This window comes from Aquarana catesbeiana, linkage group LG13 (genome assembly GCF_042186555.1).
Source record: "Aquarana catesbeiana isolate 2022-GZ linkage group LG13, ASM4218655v1, whole genome shotgun sequence".
Taxonomy (NCBI): domain Eukaryota; kingdom Metazoa; phylum Chordata; class Amphibia; order Anura; family Ranidae; genus Aquarana; species Aquarana catesbeiana.
The window spans coordinates 125,801,783-125,826,938 of record NC_133336.1 but is presented as its reverse complement, the minus strand read 5'-3'; the positions used below and the strand labels follow the sequence as shown (position 1 = coordinate 125,826,938).

At 43.4% G+C, this 25,156-nt stretch overlaps 1 long non-coding RNA gene across 1 annotated transcript in view; it reads left to right on the top strand.

Moving 5' to 3' along the window:
- LOC141117769 (uncharacterized) overlaps window positions 1-22,408 on the top strand; it is a 30,563-nt gene extending 8,155 nt beyond the window's left edge. The window contains exons 2-3 of the long non-coding RNA XR_012237209.1: window positions 21,921-22,048; window positions 22,129-22,408. This is a non-coding gene — a long non-coding RNA (uncharacterized lncRNA). The remainder of the gene's footprint in view (window positions 1-21,920; window positions 22,049-22,128) is intronic.
- The last annotated feature ends 2,748 nt before the right edge of the window (window positions 22,409-25,156 follow it).

The window sequence follows — 25,156 nt, the reverse complement described above, 5'->3', positions numbered from 1 at the left end:
TAATAGCCAAAAATGGCAGGGACCTGACAGAAGCAGAAGAGATAAAGAAAAGATGGCAAGAATGCACAGAAGAACTATACAAGAAAGATATGAATGTCCCATATAACCATGATGATGCAGTCACTGACCTTGAACTGGATATCCTGGAGAGTGAAGTCAAGTGGGCCTTTGAAAGCATTGCTAATAATAAAGCTAGCAGAAGTGATAGTATCCCAGAGTTATTAAAAAAAAAAAAATCCTAAAATATAATGCTGTTAAAGTGCTGCACTCAATATGCCAACAAATTTGGAAAACTCAACAATGGCCACAGGAAGAGGTCTGTTTACATTCCGATACCAAAGAAGGGCAGCACCAATGAATGTTCAAACTACCGTACAATCGCACTCATCTCACACGCTAGCAAAGTTATTCTGAAAAATCTACAAGCTAGGCTTCAGCGGCACGTGAACTGAGAGCTACCACAGGTACAAGCTGGATTTAGAAGAAGCAGAGGAAATAGAAATCTAATTGCCAACATTCACTGGATCATGGAGAAAGCAATGGCGTTCCAAAAGAATGTCTACTTCTGCCTTACTAACTACAGTAAAGCCTCGATTGTGTGGATCACAACAAGATGTAGCAAATACAGAAGGAAATGGGAATACCAGACCACCTCACCTGTCTTCTGAAAAACCTTTATGCAAGTCAAGAAGCAAAAGTTAGAACAGGACATGGAACAACTGACTGGTTCAAAATTGAGAAAGGAGTGCGACAAGGATGTATAGTATCACCCTACTTATTTAACTTATATGCAGAGTACATCATGCGAAATGGCAGGATCGATTAATCACAAGCCGGAATTAAGATCTCAGGGAGAAATATCAACAACCTGAGATATGCAGACAATACCACACTAATGACCGAAAGTGAAGAAGGACTATAGAGTCTCTTAATGAAGGTGAAAGAGGAGAGCGCAAAAGCTGGCCTGAAATGGAAGATTAAGAAAACTAAGATCATGGCAACCAGTCCCATCACTCCATGGCAAATAGAAGGAGAAGAAATGGAAACCGTGACAGATTTTATCTTCCTAGGCTCCAAGATCACGGCAGACGGTGACTGTAGCCATGAAATTAAGAGATGCTTGCTTCTTGGGAGGAAAGCAATGGCAAACCTAGACAACATTATAAAAAGCAGAGACATCACCTTACCGAGAAAATTTCATATAATCAAAGCTATGGTATTCCCAGTAGTAACCTATGGCTGTGAAAGTTGGACCATAAGGAAGGCTGAACGCCAAATAATTGATGCTTTTGAACTATGGTGTTGGAGAAGACACTTGAAAGTCCCTTGGATGGCAAGAAGATCAAACCAGTCAATCTTGAAGGAAAGCAAACCTGAATATTCACTGGAAGGACAGATCCTGAAGCTGAAACTCAAATACTTTGGCCACCTAATGCGAAGAGAGGACTCATTGGAAAAGACCCTAATGTTGGGAAACATGGAAGGAAAAAGGAGAAGAGGACAGAAAAGAAGATGGATAGATAGCATCATTGAAACAATGAACATGAAATTAAGCAAGCTCAGGGAGGCAGTGGAGGACAGAAAAGCCTGGCGCGCTATGGTCCATGAGGTCACGAAGAGTCAGACACGACTAAACAACTGAACAACAACTGGAGGTTACATCCAGATGAAGCGGAGAAGCAAGATGATTGGCTGTATAGAGTATTTTAGGAGGAGGCTTCTGTGTTGAAGAGTGTCCTGGAGAGCTGGGTAGAAGCTGCTGCCAGTGGACGAGGCAAAACTTTCTTAATGCTCATCCATTAAGGTACCTGTAATTGATTGCATAGGGCCTTTGTTCTGCTTGGCTGCTCTTAAAGGGTCAACTACCTATTTATCAGAAGAGAAGTATAGAGCTACTACTGAGCTGCCTAGGGGTCTTCCTCAACCACCCAGGGGTAAAGGGGTGCTACATTCTCTTACTTACTGTCAACATTACAACAGTTTTACCAAAGGGTAAGTAAAGGAGAACTTCCCACAGACAGAGATTTTTTTTTTTTTTTTTTTTAGTATGGTAGAGGAAACCTAGAACACCAATCAACTTTTTATTGCTTTGACTTCACTTCCTATCTGGTGAAACCGTAGTCACTGTGGCAAAAAGTGAATTGCATTTCTCCAACAGGGCCCCAAATATCAATAAAAAGAGCATCATCAGTTCTAACTCTTCCCCACAATCTCCAAAACTGAAAAAGACAACGTTTTGGTTGGACTTACAACGTTCAGAGCCAGATCCATTTAACCACTTCGCGCCCGCGCTATAGCCTAAAGACGGCTACAGCGCGGACGCTAATTGCCGGGAGGGCGTCCCTGGACGTCCTGTTTACTCCCCTTCTGAGCGCCGCCACGGGCGCGCATAGGGGAAGTTCTGTGTTGGCCATGTCCCTTGGACACAGCCAATCACAGATCGTGCTAAATGGCCAATCACAGCGGCCATTTAGCACTCGATCGGCATGTCCAACGAGAGGTGATCTCATATGTAAACATATGAGATCATCTCTCATCGCCGGCTCTCCCTCCTCACACAGAGAGAGCGTGTGAGGAGGGAGAGCGAACGACTGCAGCGGTGAGTGCACACACACAAAAAAATGGAAAATTCAGTGCCCACAGTTCCTGTCAGTGCCATCTGTCCCCAGTGCCACCTATCAGTGCCATCTGTCCCCAGTGCCACCTGTCCGTGCCATCTGTCCCCAGTGCCACCTGTCAGTGCCATCTGTCCCCAGTGCTACCTGTCAGTGCCATCTGTCCCTGGTGCCACGTGCCATCTGTTATCAGTGTCACGTGTCATCAGTGCCACGTATCAGTGCCATCTGTCAGTGTCACGTGCCATCAGTTACCAGTGTCAAGTGTCATCAGTTCCACGTATCAGTGCCATCTGTCATCAGTGCCACATCACTGTCATGTGTCATCAGTGCCACGTATTAGTGGCATCTGTCATTAGTGCCATCTGTCATCAGTGCCACATATTAGTGGCATCTGTCATCAGTGCAATGTATTAGTGGCATCTGTCATCAGTGCCACATCAGTGTCACGTGCCATCAGTGCCACATATTAGTGCCATTTGTCATCAGTGTCACGTGTCATCAGTGCTATGTATTAGTGCCATCTGTCATCAGTGCCACGTGCCATCAGTGTCACGTGTCATTGTCCTGGTGCTCCAGGGCCTTCAAAAGTGTAATAGGTAGTCAACAAGTTAGATGTGTAATTTATGCTCCTAGAACACGTGACGGTGCTCCCTGCATGTTGGGCCTCTCTATGTGGCTAGGCTGTGAAAAAGTCCCACACATGTGGTATCGTAATACTCAGGAGGAGTAGCAGAATTATTTTGGGGCGTTATTTGTGGTATACACATGCCATGTGAGAGAAATAACATATTATGCCCCGTATACACGATCGGACATTCCGACAACAAAATCCATGGATTTTTTCCGACGGATGTTGGCTTAAACCTGTTTTGCGTACACACGGTCGCACAAAGTTGTCGGAATTCCTGATCGTTAAGAACGCGGTGACGTACACCACATACGACGAGACTAGAAAAGGCCAGTTCAGAACCAGGCGTGGCACCCTTTGGGCTCCTTTTGCTAATCTCGTGTTAGTAAAAGTTTGGTGAGAGACGATTCGCACTTTTTCAGACTCGTGGTTTTCAGATCGTTTTCTGCTGTTCAGTTTGTGCTTGTGGGTTTGTATCTGGTCTTCAGTGCGTGCAGCGAGTTACGCGTGACTCTTGTCATTGTGTTCTTGTTCGTTTGTTACTGTTTTTCAGGTCGCTCTTCACATGCCTTGCTGTTCTTCAGTGCGTTCTGTTACTTCATTCTGAGCAGCCGACCATTTTCTAGCCATGTTGCGTATGCGTACTCCTCGTAGAGTTCGTGCTGTGCGGGGGCTTGGTGTTGGGGTTCTTACCTTGACTCAAGCCCAGTCCATGAACAGGGTGGGGAGGAGTTCATGGACCAAGAATTGGTTGCTCCAGCGTGACCAATTCTGTCACATGCCTTTGCTCCGTGAGATCCGTGAGAATAATCCTGATGATTTCAGGAACTTTCTCTGGATGACGGACCCCGTATTTCACCGTTTGTTGGCTTTGCTGACCCCTTATATTAGCAGGCAGGATACCTGCATGAGGCAAGCCATCACTCCAGAGTAGAGGCTCGTCGCCACCCTGCGGTACTTGGCGACGGGAAGAAACCTGCAGGACCTCAAGTTCTCCACAGGCATCTCCCCCCAGGCTCTGGGGATCATTATCCCAGAGACCTGTTCTGCCATCATCCAGGTCCTGCAGAAGGAGTATATTAAGGTAAGATTTATTCCTTTAATATCACATTTTATTGTATTTATTTTTTTTCTCCTTCATACATATTTGCCTTCACTTACCTCCCCTGCATGGTCTCCTGGCCCTATATTCACCTCATGTAGTCACTTAACAATGTATTTTATCAGCTCCATAGTAGTGCTTTACCCCAAACACCCCCTAAAATGTTTTTAAATGTGATTTGTGCTTTAAATTCAGGCAGGGTGCCAGAGGCTTTTTTGGGGGGGTCCCCAAATCATTTGGAACCCTCCCTCCTCCCAACTGCTAAGTCAGCTGATACCAATTCTCTATCTATCCTCAATCATCTATCTGCTGACTTTGCCAAACCCATACACATTATAGCCATCTCTCTAGTGGTCAGATGTATGGATGAATTCCCCAAAGCATGGAGTGCAAGGGCCTGCCTGAATACTTTCAAATGGTACTGTTTAAAGTTTTTGTATCCTATTATTATCTTTATAGGTAATAGCAGAATTTCCAAATGTGCTGAAATGTGTATAGTGTGTATTTATATCTTTGTATTATGACACTTCTTACCTGTCCAGTGGGCTACCAATAGTGTAACTAAGGAGGGGCTGGCCAAAGTAATACACATTAGTTAGGCATTCATCTCTCAATGAAGTGGAGAAGGTTACCTGTCCAAGAGCCCCCCCCCCTAAATTTTAGAAATGGCCCATGAGAGGGGAGGGGGAATCTGATAGGTGGACCTTATACTTTGGTCTTTAAAAAATCCCTCAAATAAATGTTATCTTGATGTTGGCCAAGAATGTTTGTGTCTAATCTGCTTTCCCTGTTTATGTGCAAAATGACTCATTTTTTGTTGTTGTTTGACTCCACAGTTTCCTTCCACGCCACAGGAATGGCAGACTGTGGCCTCCCACTTTGCCCAGCGGTGTGACTTTCCTAACTGCGGAGGCGCAATTGATGGGAAACATGTCCACATCATCCCACCACCCAACTCGGGGTCATACTATTTCAACTATAAGGGGTTCAATAGTATTGTGATGTTGGCGGTGGTGTCGGATACTTACGAGTTCCTGTATGTGGACGTGGGGAAGAATGGCCGGATGTCCGATGGTGGAGTCATCACCCAGACGGAGTTCTACAGGCGTCTCCAGAATGGCAGCTTGGACTTTCCACCTCCAGAAGACAATGTGGAAGGACTTCCATTTGTCTTCGTAGCGGATGAAGCATTTGCACTGGGGGACCATCTTATGCGGCCATTCCCGATGAGAACCCTCACCCTGGACCAGAGGGTTTTTAATTACCAGCTGGCCAGAGCCAGAAGAGTGGTGGAAAATACATTTGGAATCCGGTTCCGCCTATTTCTTACACCCATACACATGGCAGAATACAAACTGAATCACATCATCCTGGCATGCTGTGTTCTACACAACTGAGGGGCCTGAGGCTGGAATTCAAAATGAACCAACCCTGACGGCGCTTGAAAGTGGCCGTCCTGGCTTGCCCCCCCCCCGAGTGCCCGTGATGTCCGTCTAAGATACCTTGAATACTTTGTGGGTAGGGGGGCTATCAATATGCCAGACAATGTCTGAAACCTTTTTCAAATAGAAAAAAAAATTAACTACTAAAATCTTTGGTGACATTTACTGCTTGTGTTTCTTTTAGCTGACCCTGACAGAAATGTGGTGAGTCCTGAAAATGGCGTGATTGTGTAACATTACAAAGCATTGTTGGGTGTTATTTACTAAAGGCAAAGACACTTTGCACTACAAGTGCACTTGAAACTGCACTTGTACTGCAAAGTAGATTTTCCCTTAGGAAATAACCCCCATTGTCACTGAAAACACCAATTAGAGCACAACAAAAGTTTTGGAGCGTTGAAACAATAATCCACACATTCTTGATTAACAATCTTTTTAATACCAGCACAATCACATGTGCATTTAGAAAAGGTTTTTAAAACAAACCAACATGTTTGTTGTATAACAATTTTTGGGGTCACATTAGAAAAAGTAGAAATGTCCATTTAAGATAAAACAGGCATGTTTAAAACCAACAAGAAAGACACAATTGCCGAATGTCAACATGTGCTATCTGCCATCACGGGGGATCAAGGGACGTGTTGTGTGGGTGCAACCCCTTCCTCACAGCTACTTTATTATTGAGGAAGGGGTTGCACCCCCAAAACGCCTACATTGATCTCCAGTGATGGCAGATAGCACATGTTGACACACTGTGTGCATCTTCAAAATTTGGCTTTTCACAAATATGTCAAAAAATGGTAAAAATTTTTAGCTCACAAAAAGCACAAAAAAACAAAGGTATTTCGAGGGGTTTTAAACTCTCCCTAAAACATCAATGGTGTTCTTCATTTTTTTTTGAACATCATTGATGCTTTTCTGGATGTTTTCCAAGTCCCTATTAAACCCCATGATCTCCCCGATCAGAATCTGTGCACTTTCTGAGGTGAAATGCCCTGGATCCACAACATCACGATCACCTAAAAAGATAGAAACAAAAACACACCATGTATTATACATCTGCCGGCATCCATCTCTTACCTGAGCCTGTGGTCGCAGACACTCACCTGTTGTGGTGACTAGTTCCACCACATCTCCTTCCTCCTCCTCCTCCTGTTGGCTTTGGTGGGTCTCCACTTCTTCATGGGGTGGGGGGTCTCTGGTCTCCTCGGATGAGGGGTGTCCGAGTCTTTTATACCCTATGTAAAAAAAAAATAGGTATACTTAGCACACAGGTATTTGATGGCAGAAATATGAATATGAAACATTGCTTGGAAGTGGGGTACAATTGTCTGTTTTGGCAGAGTTCCAAGATGTAGAATTTTTATTGTCCTTTGTCAAGCTTCAATACTTTACCTGTTTAGTACAAGCTTCACAAATGGAGTCACCCCTGTAGTATATACTGGAGCACCTGTGTGGACCCCCTAATAAAAAGTGTGTTCTTGTGTCCCACACTAGTGCTCCAGAGTCCAGATGTGAAAACTGCTGAGTGTCCTCTCCTTACACAGAATCTAGTTTGCATTTCATTCTAGTTACAAACCCATCTACACAACCAAATTATTTTCAGACAAGTAGGCCATAAAAAATGTTGGCAAATGCATATGGCCAAAACAATGGTGTTTTCTAGGCCGAACGAACTATGTTTTATACGAACGAATAATGTGCCCATGAACATGAAAGTTGCCATTTTAAACTGTACAACAGTTAAGAAAAGCACATGGAGCAGCACGAACGTAATAAAAATAAAGAATAGGAACACAGGACAACTACTTACTTTTTTGCAGCACTCTCCGGATCCTTCTGTACTGCTCGTGCTCTCTTAATTTGAGGTCCGACCACCGCTTCCTGAGCTGATCTTTCGATCGTCATACCCCGAAATTCTGGTGCAAACTTTTGACCACTTTCGCCATGATCTTGGCCTTTCTGACATTGGGGTTGGGGTAAGGTCCATACTTCCCGTCATAGTCGGCCTTCTTCAGGATGTCCACCATCTCCAACATATCCCCAAAGGAAATATTTGATGCCTTAAATCGTCTCCTTCTGGATCGGGACGTTTCAGGCTCCGGCTTTGCTCCTCCTCCCCCTCATTGCTGTAATTATCTGACACCTGCTCTGTCTCCGCCATGTGCTCTTTCCCCACTGTGAAAAATGAGAAGGGGCGGGGAATAGACTAGAAAGAACGTCAGGGGCGGGCGGAGTTTCACGCATGCGCAGTATCTATAAAGCGTAACACGCATGCGTAGTACGTACAATCTGTGAGCGGAGGAAGGAGTAACGGAGGCGCCGATCGTGATAGCGAAGGTAAGATTTAACATTGGGCTTATACTGCTCCTAGATTGAGGCCTGTATTTGCACAAGTTTAGAAGACTTTAGGCTGACATTAGGGTTTGTCTTTTGTTGTGTCTTGCAGTGAAAATGGATATCTTGAAGGATCGGGACTTTATGCCAATCTTCATAGATATGTTCAGGGAGCTGCCCTGTCTGTGGCAGATAAACCACCCTGAATATAAGAACCAAACAAAGAGGAAGGCAGCGCTGGATAAATTGCTGCAATTTGTGAAGTCGGTGATCTCCACGGCAGACATTATCTATTTGAAGATCCTAATTGGTGGCCTGAGGAGCACTTATCTAAGGGAGCACAAGAAGGTCCAGGATTCCCAGAGCTCAGGAGCTGCAGATGACATTTATATCCCCAGACTGTGGTACTATGACAGGCTGCATTTTCTGGCAGGTCAGACTGAACCCAGGCCAGCACTCTCCACTCTTCCTTCCACGCTTCCTTCCCCCCCAGCTGAGGCTTCTGACGCCCAACCTGGGCCTTCCAGGCGGCAACATGTGGAGGAGCCCAGCTTGAGCCTGGTATTGCATTCTTCTAAATATTTCTGGTTGTCCAATCAATGATGTTAAATAGATGTTAGTTAGGAGTACTAATTTATGATTGTGATTGATGATGCAAAAACTAAAACCATGTCCCTTTTTCATACACAGGGAAGTCTCAGCCAGGAGGAGGTCGGGCCAAGCAGGCTGCCCGATACCCAGGTCCCTACCCTACACCTTCAATAAAAAAGTGGCAGGAAGAGGAGTAACCTGGAGGAGGCTGCCATAGGCCTCTTTTGGAAGGCTACTGAGGCCCTCAGAACACCTCACAGTGTGGAGGAGGACTTTGCTGGCATAACTGCATGCAAAATGATGCAGATGGAGGAGGGCCAACGACTCCTATGTGAGTTTTTAATTTTGGAAGCTCTAAATAAGGGGTTGAGGGGCCAACTCACATGTGCAACCCACATTTGTCACCTCACCCATGGTCCTCCTCCTCCTCCTCCTCCAGGTCCTACTCCTCCTCCAGGTCCTACTCCTCCTCCTGCCACATCTCCAACACCAGAGCCACAGCTGGGAAGGAAGCGTGGAAGGAAGACCAGAGAGTGATGACCTAGGTTCAGTCTGGTCTGGCAAAATATGCAGGCTCTTGTAGTACCACAGCCTGGGGACATAGATGTCATCTGCTGCTTTCCGGATCTCTGGGACTTCTGGACCAGACTGCACTCCCTTAGATATGGACTCCTCAGGCCACCAATTTTGCAGGAAAATAATTGATGTCTGCCCTGGGGGTCAAAGTCTTTGCCAATTTCTGCTGTTTCTCCAGTGTTGCCTCCCTCTTTGTTTGGTTCTGAGCCCTTAATAAAGGAATTTTTGTTTCAATTATACTCGCCTATGTGTGTTTTCCTTCAAAAAGGACAGTTTGTTTGTGAGGAGGCAGGTACATTTCAAAAATACAATGTGAAATTAACAAGGGACACCAACACCAAACAATCTCCTTGAGATTAAATAATACTAGATAATAATGGTATTATGATAACTTGACACACAAAACACACACAAAAATATTCTGAAGGAAAACAAAAAAAACAAAAAAAACCATCAGCCTTGAAACAAATACAAGCCCCAAAAAAAAAAAATCAGCCTTGAAAAAATACAAAACAAAAAAATAACGTTAAAATAATTTTTTCAGATGTGACAAATCAAAATATATTGAGGGGATCACGATAAATAATAAAGAAATAAGTTTGTAAGAACTCTGTGTGAATATGAGCAGCAAAACTGCTTCATTCTTCTAGCATTATAAAGAAGAAGAGAGTGCGCTGCATTAAACAATTTTTAACATTGCAGCCTGACGAAAGTGCTCTATCCATTCTGAACGCTAATTTTACCAGACCGAGCTGTCTCTGAATTTCTTCTGAGCATGCGTGGCACTTTGTGCGTCGGAATTGTCCACACACGGTTGGAATTGACTCGATCGGATTTTGTTGTCGGAAAATTTTATAGCCTGCTCTCAAACTTTGTGTGTCGGAAAATCTGATGGAAAAAGTCTGATGGAGCCCACACACGGTCGGATTTTCCGATCGCACATTTTCCGTCAGAAAATCCGACTGTGTGTGCGGGGCATTACAATGACAATTTTGTGAAAAAAAAAATCTTCATTTTGCAAAGAATTGTGGGAAAAAATGACAACATCAAAAACCTCACCATGCATCTTACTAAATACCTTCTAATGTCTACTTTCAAAAAAGGGGTCATTAGGGGGGTATTTGTACTGTAATAGGTAGTCAACAAGTTAGATGTGTAATTTATACTCCTAGAACACGTGACGGTGCTCCCTGCATGATGGGCCTCTCTATGTGGCTAGGCTGTGAAAAGTCCCACACATGTGGTATCGTAATACTCAGGAGGAGTAGCAGAATTATTTTGGGGTGTTATTTGTGGTATACACATGTCATGTGAGAGAAATAAACCTATTACAATGACAATTTTGTGAAAAAAAAAATCTTCATTTTGCAAAGAATTGTGGGAAAAAATGACAACATCAAAAACCTCACCATGCATCTTACTAAATACCTTGGAATGTCTACTTTCAAAAAATGAGTCATTTGGGGGGTAGTTGTGCTTTCCTGGCTTGTTCGGGTCGCAAGAAATGAGATAGGCCGTCAGTACATCAGATGTAATGTTTTTTTATGATTTGCATCACAGCTTGTAGACTCTCTAACTTTCACAAAGACCAAATAATATCCACTAATTTGGGTTATTTTTACCAAAGATATGTAGCAGTATAAATTGTGGCCAAAATTTATTAAGAAAAATTAATAATGTGCAAAATTTTATCACAGAAACTAAGAAAAATGCGTTTTTTTTTTTTTTCAAAATGTTTGCTCTTTTTTCATTTATAGCGCAAAAAAAAAAAAAAACCCAGAGGTGATCAAATACCACCAAAAGAAAGCTCTATTTGTATGAAAAAAAGGACAAAAAATTAATTTGGGTACAGTGTTGCATGACTGAGTAATGAAGAAGGAGACCTCCATCATGTCAAATGTTGAGTATTGGGTATTAGGGTATATTACCCTTAGGAGAGTACATATGACATGATGATTCATATCTGTATATTTCTTGCCTTGTTTCTTTATGTTATGTATTTTTGTATCATGTAGACGCTTCTCGTCTTTTTACTGTATATCATTAAATACAATATTTTTTATCATAAAGAGTTGATGGTCTGTCAAAGTCCCACTGAGGGGGGTATTTCTTCTTTGTTCCATGACTGAGTAATTGTCATTCAAAGTGTGAGAGCACCGAAAGCTGGTCTGGGCAGGAGGGGGGTTTAAGTGCCCAGTAGGCAAGTGGTTAAAACTGCAATTTTTTTTTTTTTTTTATGGATGGAAAGTTCAGTCAATCACTGACATATTTCTTGCACTCCCAAAATTCAGATCTTACAATTAGCGTTCATAGTACTACCCACCCCTGTAGCGACACAATGGCAAACAAGAGTCTCTTTCCTCTTGCAGCATTCTCCATAATGTAAAACATGACAACTCTGAGTGAGATCTCATTTTGCTGTGATCTTAACTACCAAAGTTATTGAAGTAGCAGTTTCCCAACTGTGCTTATGCAATTTTCTGTGGAAAAATACACCTGGCTTGTTTGGAACAGGGCTGTGAATCCCTTGATAAATTAAGTCAGCAGAGAGCTCAGTGAGTCATCCTGGAGGTGGCCGGAAATACTGTGCCATTGTTGCTGGCAACATCACAAGAAAAATTTGTTCCAGAAGCTTTATAAATGTGTGCAAATTGTTCTCTGTTCCCGATGCACTTTAATCCTACGTTCTTCTTTAGAAATGTTAGTTACCACTGTGAAATTGTTTAAACCAGGTTATGAACACAGCCCAAATAACTAGTTAGGAAAATCAAACGCCTTGGTTGCCTTCAGTACAAAAGAATAGGTCTGTAAATGATGTGTGTAGGTGGGTACAGTTATTCTAAGCAACACTCACAGCTAATTCAACCTTTTCACATCACAAAGAAGGCAATTAATGCAGCGTGTTCTTTTACAGAAAACATTCCTCTCTCCGCATAATCTGCAGACGTCACATTAAACAGACATTTTCTGATTTGTTTTAGGTAAAATGAAATGCAGAAGGTAAATCAAGATATACACTAGAATGGTAAAAACAGGCTAAAATTATCTTTTCAACAATTAGTAAATAAAATGGGAATTGTTGAAAGGTTGATATTGTTACATTGTTCATGTGTATTTTACATGTAGAAATACAGGTTTATAGGCTAAGCAGGTTTATTATAACTAGTACCTTAACTTTGTAATAGATTCTAGAGTTTACTGTAAGCATTATTAAATATTGTAAATTGTATAGTTTTTGTCCGACTAATGCCGCGTACACACGATCGAACTTTCCGACGGGAAATGTTCGTTGTGAGCTTGTTGTCGGAAAGTCCGACCGTGTGTATGCTCCATCGAACATTTGCTGTCGGAATTTCCACACACAAATGTTTGAGAGCAGGTTCTCAAATTTTCCGGCAACAAAACTTTGTTGTCGGATAGTCCGATCGTATGTACACAATTCCGCGCACAAAAATCCACACATGCTCAGAATCAAGTACGAGACGGAAGTGCTCGGTCTTGTAAAACTAGCGTTTGTAATAGAGAGAGCACATTTGTCACGCTGCAAATTTTGAAATCTTCCAATGCAGTGCATTCTCTTCTTCTTTATAATGCTAGAATAATGAAGTTGCTTTGCTGCTGATATTCACACAGAGTTCTGACAAACAGAATTTTTATTATTTCTTGTGATCCCATGAATAATCTTTGTTTTTTTTGTTTTTTATCAAGATCTCCAGAAAAATATTTTTTTTTAATTTTTTATAGTGATCTCATTTTTTTTCTCATTTTTCCAGATTTCTCATTTCTCCAGATCTCCAGAATCTTTTTTTTATTTTTTTTTTATAGTGCTCTCCATAATATTATTTGTCGTTTTGTGTGTCAAGTTACCACAACACCATTATTATCTTGTACTTTTTTACCTCAAATAGGTTGGTTGGTGTTGGTTTCCCTTGTTAATTTGACATTGCATTTTTGAAATGTGCCTGCCTACTCACAAACTGTCCTTTTTGAAGTAAAACACATAGCCAAGTATTTGTCAAAACAAACATTTTAAATTTATTAGGGGTCCTAAAAAAATACAGAGGAAGGCACGCTGGAGAAACAGTTGGAATTGGTGAAGCCTTTGTACTCCTGGGCAGACATCAGTTATTTGACTGTCCAAGTTGATAACCTGAGGAGTCCATTTAATAGGGAGCACAATGCAGTCCAGGACTCCGAGAGATCAGGAGCAGCAGCAGATGACATATATGTCCCGAGGCTGTGGTCTTACAACAGCCTACATCTTTTGCCAGACCACACCAAACCCAGGCCATCATTCTCAACACTTCCTTCAACGCTTCTTTCCAGGCTGCTGTGGTGGGTTGGGTGGCTGTGGTGTTGAAGGTGTTGCTGGAGGTGGTGGAGGAGTAGTATGGTCCAACTCACACAGGTGGCTTTTAGTTGTGAGTTGACCCCTCATCGCCTTGTTTTGGGCCTGAAGTATTATCTCCTTATAGATGAGGCGTTGGCCCTCCTCCATTTGTTCAGGTTTACTGGTTGTCAGACAGCCATACGACTCGGGGCCACCAGGGGTTGTTGTGAGGACCGCAGTAGTCTGGCAAATTAAAGTAGTCACTGACTCCTCCAGGTTCCTCTCCTTCCTGGTCCTTTTTTTGGAAGGCAGAGGGGAGGAACCTGGGATTCGGTCAGGCTGCTTTTCACGGCCACCTCCTGGCTGAGACTTTCTATGGCCTCCTCCTGGCTGAGACTTTCCTGTGTATGAAAATGGTACATAGTTTCAGTATTTTGGTCATCAATCACACACAATTTAGAGCTCATGACTCTATCTTACCAAATAGAAAAGACTATCATTCTGACCCCAGCATTTTTCATTCTTGTCCCAATAATTTTTGGCTACTATTGTCTATTGATATGTAAACCAATTAGTTAAATCAGAAATTAGTGTTCAATAATAGCATCTAGTTAACATCATTAAATTTTTGACAAGAAATATGTTGAACAATGCTATACCTGGCTCAAGCTGGGCTCCTCCACATCTTCCTGGGTGGAAGGTCCAAGTTGCCCATCTGAAGCCTCATCTGATGAGGAAGGAAGTGTGGAAGGAAGTGTAGATCCTGGACCTTCTTGTGCTCCCTATTATATGTGCTCCTCAGGCCACCAATTTTGGCCTTCACCGGCTTCACCGGTTCTAACAGTTGCTCCAGCGCTGCCTTCCTCTTTAGCTTATTGGAGTATTCTCTGTTTTTGACTTGCCAGAGACATGGCAGCTCCCTGTACCTGTCTATGAAGTTTGGCAGGAAGTCTGGGTCTGTAAATGTATCCATTTTCTATGCAAGACACAACACAAGACAAACCCTAATGTCAGGCTAAACTCTCCTAATCTTGTCCCAATATAGGCCTCAATTCTATAAGCAGTATAGGCCACTAACCACTGATGCCCCAAGTTAAAATTGTACCTTGGTTTGCACGATCGGTGCTTATGATACTCCGTCCTCCGCTCACAGATCATACATACGACGCACGCATGTTATGCTTTATATACACTGCACATGCGTGAAACTCTGCCCCTGACCTTCTTTCTAGTGTATTCCCCGCTCCTTCTCTTTCAGCGCAATGGAAGAGCACATGGCGGAGAGGCAGCAGGTGCATGCAGAGAGCAGCAACGAGGAGGAAAGCTCGGAGCAAGGCAGCTCCCGGTCCAGGAGGAGATATGAGGCCTCAAATATGTCCTTTGTAGAGATAGAGGAGATGGTGGACATCTTGAAGAGGGCAGACTATGATGGGAAGTATGGACCTTACACAAACCCAAATGTGAGAAAGGCCAAGATCGTGACTAAAGTTGTGAGAAGTCTGCACAGGAATTTTGGGGTACGACGATCCAAGGAGCAATTGTGGAAACGCTGGTTAGGCCTTAAATTGAGGGACCACGATCAGTACAGAAGGATCAGGAAACTGCTTCTAAAAAGGAAGTATTTGTCGTGTGTTCCTATTATTATTATTATTCTTACTTTAGTGCTGCTCCATGTGCTTTTCTTTACTGTTGTACAGTTTAAAATGGCAAGTTTGAGGTTCGTGGGCACAGTAATCGTTCTTATTAAACATCGTTCGTTCATCCACTAATACGACATTTTTAGCAGATGCAGGTTAACTACATTTGTTTATGCCTATTTGTATGAAAAGAAGTTTAGTACATTGTTGTCTAGATGTGTTTGTAACTTGATTCAGTGTAAGGAGAGGACACTCATCAACTGTTTACACATCTGGACACAGGAGCACTAGTGTGGGACACCAGAACACCCTTTTTATGGGTGCTCAGTCTAAGGCTATGAAACTTTGTGTAAGTGGAACTGGTATAAGTGGTGAGTTAAAAACCAGAGGGAGAGTGAACAAGTCTTGCTTTTTGTTTGCTGGGCTGCATTTTTGGGGCTTTTCCTTTTAGTTTTTCAATCACTTTTTTCTGTCGCTTTTTAAATAGCTTTTTTCTTTTTTTTTTTTTCTCTGATTCCTTCAGGCTATCAATTAAGGAGGGTGGTTAATTGCTCACAGGTGCCTATACAACTCTGTGTAGGACTCATTCTGAGCGTGCTCAGTCTGAGGCTGTGGAAATTTGTGTAAGTGGAACTGGTATAAGTGGTGAGTTAAAAACCAGAGGGAGAGTGAACAAGTCTTGCTTTTTGTCTGCTGGGCTGCATTTTTGGGGCTTTTCCTTTTAGTTTTTCAATCACCTTTTTCTGTCACTTTTTAAATAGCTTTTTTTTTTCTCTGATTCCTTCAGGCTATCAATTAAGGGGGTGGTTAATTGCTCACAGGTGCCTATATAACTCTGTGTAGGACTCATTCTGAGCGTGCTCAGTCTGAGGCTGTGGAACTTTGTGTAAGTGGAACTGGTATAAGTGGTGAGTTAAAAACCAGAGGAAGAGTGAACAAGTCTTGCTTTTTGTTTGCTGGGCTGCATTTTTGGGGCTTTTCCTTTTAGTTTTTCAATCACCTTTTTCTGTCACTTTTTAAATAGCTTTTTTTTTTCTCTGGTTCCTTCAGGCTATCAATTAAGGGGGGTGGTTAATTGCTCACAGGTGCCTATATAACTCTGTGTAGAACTCATTCTGAGCGTGCTCAGTCTGAGGCTGTGGAACTTTGTGTAAGTGGAACTGGTATATATGGTGAGTTAAAAAACAGAGTTTAAAACAGGAAATTATAACAGGGGTCATAGTACCTGTGTAGTGTGAGTACCTGAGTGTTTTCTGAGTAGTGTGTGTGGATCGTTAGTACTTGTGTATTGTGTACTGTATACTTGAGTATTGCGAGTGCATGTAGGTCTGCGACTGTTCTGCGATTGCACGTAGGTCTGTGAGTACCTGGGTATTGTCTTGTTGTGTACCTGTGTATTGTCTTGAGTATTAGTGCCAGGAAGCTAGCTGTTACAGTACCTGACCGCGAGATTGTGTTTCCAGCGCGATACCATCGCGCTGGTTCTCGGCGACAGGGTACTGTGCATGTCGCGCTGGCTTACTCATCGGGAAAGGAAAACTTTGTTTTCCTCCCGCGATGAGTGACAGGCAGTGCTGACAGCTGTCTGGTATGAATCCTGAGGCGGGAACACCGCGCCAAATTTTAAATGAAAAAACCGGCGTGGGTTCCCCCCCAGGAGCATACCAGGCTCTTAGGTCTGGTATGGATTGTAAGGGGAACCCCCCTACGCCGAAAAATTGGAGCGCCCCCCCCTCCTGAGCCGTACTAGGCCGCATGCCCTCAACATGGGGGGGTGGGTGCCTTGGGGGAGGGGGGCGCCCTGCGGGGGCCCCCCCACCCCAAAGCACCTTATCCCCATGTTGATGAGGACAAGGGCCTCTTCCCGACAACCCTGGCCGTTGGTTGTCGGGGTCTGCGGGCGGGGGGCTTATCAGAATCCGGGAGCCCCCTTTAATAAGGGGGCCCCCAGATCCCGGCCCCCCACCCTGTGTGAATGAGTTTGGGGTACATGGTACCCCTACCCATTCACCTAGGGAAAAGTGTCAATATAAAAAAAACACAGTACACAGGTTTTAAGAGTAATTTATTAGTCAGCTCCGGGGTCTTCTTCCGACTTCGGGGGGTCTCCTTCCGACTTCTCCCGGTGTTCGGCCTCTTCTCTTCTCCCGGTGTTCGGCCTCTTCTCCCGGGCCCCGCCGCTATCTTCTTCCAGCTCTATTGCCAGCGAGGGGCCCGGTCTGCTGCCGCTGTCTTGCCGCCGCTGTCTTGCCGCCGCTGTCTTGCCGCCGCTGTCTCGCCGCCTCTTCTCTTCTTCCCCGATGTTGACACGACGCTCTCTCCGGCTTGAATGCTGTGTGCGAGCTGCGGAGCCATTTATATAGGCGGTGACCCCGCCCCCTTACGACGTCATGGTCCCAGCATGCGCAGGGACTCTGGCGTCATAAGGGGGCGTGGCCCCAGAGTCCCTGCGCATGCTGGGACCATGACGTCGTAAGGGGGCGGGGTCCCAAATCCTCACTAAATTTAATAGGTACGATGCCCGGCGGGTGTGGAGAGGCGACTCTTTGTACATCTTGCTGCATGTATGCGTTCCTTGATCATCCGATCGAGGGCGAATACTGCTGTGCAAAATGTAAGCACATTGTTTCCCTGGAAGCCCAGGTTCTGAATCTGGGGAAGCAACTGTCAGCACTGAGAAGTCCCTCCATACTAAAGGAGAGCCAGGAACGTACACGGCAGGTGCCGGCAGGGGCCAGCACAGAGGCGGGTGGAGACAAAGAGGTGCAGGCACTAGCAAAGAGTAGATGGGAGACAGTCAGGAGGGGTAGAGGGGGAAGTGCCAGGGAGGCCGATCCAGGACTGGAGCATCCCAATAAGTACGCTCCATTGAGTGACATTGGTGAAACCAGTCAGGGACCAGCACTGCTGGAGCTGAGGGACTCTCCTAGCTGCCAGGGGAAGAACTCCTCCAGTGAGAGTGGGGGGGCAGCAAAGGGAAAGGAAAGACAGATTCTGGTGGTAGGGGACTCAATTCTTAGAAGGGCAGAGAGGGCAATCTGTAACCAAGACCTGAAGCGCCGAACAGTATGTTGTCTACCGGGCGCTCGGGTTCGGCACATCATGGATCTTGTGGACAGATTACTGGGAGGGGCTGGGGAAGACCCGGATGTCATGGTGCACGTTGGCACCAATGACAAAGTCAGAGGCAGATGGAGTGTCCTAAAGAACAATTTTAGGGACTTAGGAGCTAAATTGAGGAAAAGGACCTCCAAGGTAGTATTCTCAGGAATACTACCGGTACATCGAGCCACACCAGAAAGGCAAAGGGAGATTAGGGAAGTAAACAAGTGGCTGAAGAGCTGGTGTAGCAAGGAGGGGTTTGGGTTCCTGGGTGACTCGGCCGACTTCTCAGTCGGTAACCGGTACTATAGAAGGGACGGACTGCACCTAAATGAGGAGGGTGCAGATCTGCTGGGAATGAAGATGGCCAAAAAGTTAGAGGGGTTTTTAAACTAGGCGATGGGGGGGTTCAGAGACAGAGATAGCCAGCGTGGAAGATATTCCAGAGGGTAGTATTGGGGGCATTAGTGGTAGGTTGACCAAAGCACAAAAACACAAGGTAAGTATAATAGCAAGTCCTAGTTGCAATCTCGAAACACTCAATACGAGGACAATATGCGACCGGTCTAAACTATGTGGCATGTTCACCAATGCCAGGAGCATGGCGGACAAGATGGGTGAACTAGAGATACTGTTGTACAAGGAGGATTTGGATTTTGTGGGAATTTCAGAGACCTGGTTCAACAGCTCTCTTGATTGGCTGGCAAACATTCAAGGGTATACCTTATATCGCAAGGATAGAGAGGGTAAAAAAGGGGGAGGGGTATGCCTATATATCAAGAATAATGTACAAGCGAATGTGAGAGATGACATCACTGAGGGAGCTAGAGAGGAGGTGGAATCCTTATGGGTAGAGCTCCAAAGGGATGAAGCTAAGGGGAAAATAATACTGGGAGTATGCTATAGGCCCCCTAACCTGAGGGAGGAAGTGGAGACAGATCTCCTATCACAAATTGGATTAGCAGCAAGGATGGGAAGTGTTATCATAATGGGGGATTTTAATTATCCAGAAATAGACTGGGCGGAGGGAACCGCGCATTCATTTAAGGCTCGTCAGTTCCTTAATGTCTTGCAGGACAATTTTATGGGTCAGATGGTAGACGCACCAACTAGAAATAAAACATTACTGGATCTACTGATTACCAGCAATACAGACCTGATCACGGATGTGGAAATACGGGGCAATTTAGGTAACAGCGATCACAGGTCAATTCGTTTCAGTATAAATCACACAAATAGGAAACAGAAAGGGAACACAAAGACACTGAATTTCAAAAAGAGCCAACTTCCCTAAACTACAAACCTTGCTAAAAGGCATAAATTGGGATAAAATTTTAGGAACAAAGAATACGGAGGAGAGATGGGTTTGCTTTAAGAGCATATTAAATAAGGGCATTAGCCAATGTATCCCATTGGGTAATAAATTTAAAAGAGCGAACAAAAATCCTGGATGGCTTAACTCCAATGTAAAAATGCATATAAAAGCAAAGGAGAAGGCCTTCAAAAAAATACGAGGTTGAGGGATCATCCTCAGCATTCAGACTTTATAAAGAATGCAACAAGAAATGTAAGGGTGCAATTAGGACAGCTAAGATAGAACATGAAAGACACATAGCGGAGGAGAGCAAAAAAAATCCCAAGAAATTCTTTAAGTATGTAAACAGTAAAAAAGGTAGGACAGACCATATTGGCCCCATAAAGAATGAGGAAGGACATCTGGTTACAATGATGGGGAGATGGCGAAGGTATTGAATTTATTCTTCTCCTCAGTCTTCACGAGTGAATCGGGGGGCTTCAGTAACCAAAACTGCAGTGTTTATCCTCATGACACAACACAGGAAGCACCTCCATGGTTAACAGAGGACAGAATTAAAATTAGACTTGAGAAACTTAACATTAATAAATCACCGGGACCAGATGGCTTGCATCCAAGGGTACTTAGGGAACTCAGTCAAGTGATTGCCAGACCGTTGTTCCTAATTTTTACAGACAGTCTACTGACTGGAATGGTACCAGCTGATTGGAGAAAAGCCAATGTAGCACCAATATTTAAAAAGGGCCCAAAATACATCCCTGGGAATTACAGACCAGTTAGCCTAACATCAATAGTATGTAAACTCTTGGAGGGGATGACAAGGGACTATATACAGGATTTTAGTAATAAGAACAATATCATTAGCAGTAATCAGCATGGATTCATGAAGAATCGTTCTTGCCAAACCAATCTATTAACCTTCTATGAGGAGGTGAGTTGCCATCTAGATAAAGGAAGGCCCGTAGACGTGGTGTATCTGGATTTTGCAAAAGCATTTGACACAGTTCCCCATAAACGTTTACTGTACAAAATAAGGTCCGTTGGCATGGACCATAGGGTGAGTACATGGATTGAAAACTGGCTACAAGGGCGAGTTCAGAGGGTGGTGATAAATGGGGAGTACTCAGAATGGTCAGGGGTGGGTAGTGGGGTTCCCCAGGGTTCTGTGCTGGGACCAATCCTATTTAATTTGTTTATAAACGACCTGGAGGATGGGATAAACAGTTCAATCTCTGTATTTGCAGACGATACTAAGCTAAGCAGGGCAATAACTTCTCCGCAGGATGTGGAAACCTTGCAAAAAGACCTGAACAAATTAATGGGGTGGGCGACTACATGGCAAATGAGGTTCAATGTAGCAAAATGTAAAATAATGCATTTGGGTGGCAAAAATATGAATGCAATCTATACACTGGGGGGAGAACCTCTGGGGGAATCTAGGATGGAAAAGGACCTGGGGGTCCTAGTAGATGATAGGCTCAGCAATGGCATGCAATGCCAAGCTGCTGCTAATAAAGCAAACAGAATATTGGCATGCATTAAAAGGGGGATCAACGCAAGAGATAAAACGATAATTCTCCCACTCTACAAGGCTCTGGTCCGGCCGCACCTGGAGTATGCTGTCCAGTTCTGGGCACCAGTCCTCAGGAAGGATGTACTGGAAATGGAGCAAGTACAAAGAAGGGCAACAAAGCTAATAAAGGGTCTGGAGGATCTTAGTTATGAGGAAAGGTTGCAAGCACTGAACTTATTCTCTCATTACAATTAGAAGAAAAGAGGTTTAACCTTAAACTACGTAGAGGGTTCTTTACTGTAAGAGCGGCAAGGATGTGGAATTCCCTTCCACAGGCAGTGGTCTCAGCGGGGAGCATTGATAGCTTCAAGAAACTATTAGATAATCACCTGAATGACCGCAACATATAGGGATATACAATGTAATACTGACACATAATCACACACATAGGTTGGACTTGATGGACTTGTGTCTTTTTTCAACCTCACCTACTATGTAACTATGGTGTCCCATGCAGGTGCTCCAGTGGATACTAGGGGTCTCTCCATGTGTGAAACTTTAACAAAACAGGTAAGTATTCCAGCTTTGGAAAGGGAAAAAAATTATGTCTTCAGCTTGGAACTCTGCCAAAACAGAGAAAATTGGACTTCCGAGCAATGTTTCATATTACTATTTCTTGCCTCAAATATCTGTGTGCCTTTTTTGTATACTTTTTTTGTATTCACATAGGGGAGAAAAGAATCGGGAGATCTGAGGACACCAGGAACCCCACATCTCCTGAAGAAGGGGGAATCCCCACAAACCCGGAAAATTAGGTTTCTGAGGTTCAGGAAGTGGGCAAATAGTCACCACAACAGGTCAGTGTCTGAGACCACAGCTTCAGGTTATAGGTTTATGCCTGCATATTTATAATACATCGTGCGTATTTTTTTTTTAGGTGATGTGGATGTTGTGGAAGAAGAAACTCACTTCAACAGTGCAAGTGCACAGATCCTGTTCAGCGAAATAATGGTGTGCAATCGTGAATTAAAGAGGGTCAAGGAAAACATCAATAATGTTAAAAAAAAGACTAACCAACATCATTGATGTTTTAGCCAAAATCTAACCAAAATGAAAAATTCAATGGTGTCGGTATTTTTAAATTTTTTATATAAATTTTAAAGTAATTTGAAAGCCAGATTTTGAAGATGCACACAGTGTGTCAACATGTGCTATCAGCCATCATGGGATATCAATGTACGCGTTTTGTGGGTGCAACCCCTTCCTCTCATCTACTTTAGTTGCGAGGAAGGGGTTGCACCCACAAAATGCGTACATTGATATCCCATGATGGAGATAGCACATGTTGACACACTGTGTGTCTTTTCCCTACATCTATCAAAATAGATGGAGAGAAAAGACGCACATTTTAGGCATGGGATCATGATAAAAAAATCCACATTTTTGAGTCCCAATTTGTGTGCATCTTCAAAAGTTGGCTTTTACATGGGTGAGATCACCCCATCTGATGAAGGAAAAAGCAACACAGTTTTGACATACTAATGTCTCATATGGCCTTCACTTTATCAAAGAACTTTGTAAGTTCCTGAGTTGTGGATGTTATGGTTTTAAACATGCCTGTTTAGCCACAAAAAAAAGGCTATATACTGTCACACATACATGTTATACACCAAAGATGATAGCGCAGCCTGTACCCATGTAACCATATAAAGGACTTTCATTCAAAAGCATCCGAGTCGTCAGCCCTTTTCTAATTCAAGCACCAAAGATGTTGGTTTGTTAAAAAACCCTTTTAATAACGCACATGTGAATGTGCTTGGAGTAAAATGTTTTATACTCAACAATGTGTGGCTTCTTCTTTCAATGCTCAATACCAGTTTTTGGAGTAAGTTGGTGTAGTTACAGTGGCAATGGGGGTTATTTACTTTCAGTGCACTTGGAGTGCAAAGTAGATTTGCCTTTAAAAAATAACCCCCATGGTGCTCTAAAATTTGCCCCAATCAGGCCATTTTAGGGACTGCAAGCAATTCATGGAGTTGAAAAGGCTGATTATTTTTTATCATTAATGCATTACATACATTAACAACAAAAACAATGTGTGTGTGTAGCAGACCCACAATATAATAGTTAGCTGAAGAAGAGATTGTCACCTCATGTATCAAATAAGTTCCGTTTGCACTATTGAAGAAAATGGCCCAAAAAAAAAGACCATTGGAGAACCTAGGAGACAGCTAAAAAAAACAAAAGCAGTAAATCAAATGAATTATGAGTTCATTTTTTAACAACAATTGTATTTAAAAGATGTTACACATTATCTGGCATATAAATGGCCCCCCCTACCTGCAAAGTACTCCAGATAGCTTTGCCGTACTTCGCGGGCGCTTTGGGGGGGGGGGGGGGCAAGCCAGGACGGCCAGCTTCAAATGCCGTCAAATTTTGATCCGGTAAGCCAGCCTCAGTCGCAACTGAAGCCACATAGTTGGCTGCATTTTTGCGTAAAAAGTTGTGTAAAATGCAGCAGGAAAGAACAATGCGATTTAGTTTATATTCTGCAATATTGATTGCAGTAAGAATTAGGCGGAACCGGCTGGCCATTATGCCAAAGGCATTTTCAACCACTCTTTTGGCTCTGGCCAGCCGGTAATTAAAAACCCTCTGGTCCGGGGTGAGGGTCCTCATAGGGAATTGCCGCATAAGATGGTTCCCCAGTGAAAATTCTTTATCCGCTACGAAGACGAATGGGAGTCCCGCCACATTGTCTTCTGGAGGTAGCAAGCCCAAGCTGCCATTCTGAGGCCGTCTGTAGAACTCCCGCCATTCTTCCCCACGTCCAGAGGAATTCATACGTCGCTGACACCACTGCCAACAATTTGATACTACTATACCCCTCATAATTGTAATAGTACGACCCCGAGTTGGGGAGTGGGACAATGTGGACGTGTTTCCCATCTATTGCCCCACCGCAGTTGGGAAAGTCCCACTGCTGGGCAAACTGGGAAGCCACAGTCTGCCATTCCTGTGGGTTTGAATGAAACTGTGGAGTCAAACAAAAAAAATAGTACTTTTGCACATAACATTGCAAGCAGATTAGACACAAATGTTCTTGGCCAACATAAGTATAACATTTATTGAAATGAGTATTTAAAGTCAAAAGTATAAGATCCACTTATCAGATTCGTCACCCCCTCTGATGGCCCATTGTAAAAATTTTAGGGGGGGAATGTTTTGGACAGGTAACCCTCTCCACTTCATTGAGAGATGAATGCATAAATAATGTGTGTTACTTTGGCCAGCCCCTCCTTGCCTTACACTATTGGCAACCCACTGGACAGGTAAGAAGTTTCATAATCCAAAAATATGATTACACACTGTACAAATTGAAGCACATTTTTACATTCTGCAATTACCCATCAAGATAATAAGGAAAACAAAACTTTAAACAGTACCATTTGAAAGTATTCAGGCAGGCCCTTGCACTACATGCTTTGGTGAATTCATCCATAAATATGAACACAAAAGAGGTAAGTATAGTGTGTATGGGTTTGGCAAAGTCAGCAGATAGAGTATTGGTATCGGTTGACTTAGTTGTTGGGGGGGAGGGAGGGTTCCAAATGAGTTTTGGCTCCCCAAAAAAAGCCTCTTGCACTCTGCATGAATTTAAGGACAATTATAACATCTGAACACATTTTAGGGGGTGTTTGGGGTAAGCACTACAATGGAGCTGACAAAATACATTAAGTGACTAGGCTAGGTGAGAATGAGCCCAGGATAGCATGCTGGGGAGGTTAGTGAAGGCAAATATGCATGAAGGACAAAAAAGGAGCATTAAAAGCTTACAGCATGCATGAGGACAAAGAGGACATTCACAGCATATTTCGATCATGGTAATTAGGGAATGATGAAATAAATACAATACATTAGCAAACATTAAATACATAGAATGTGATGTTAAAGGATAAAACTTA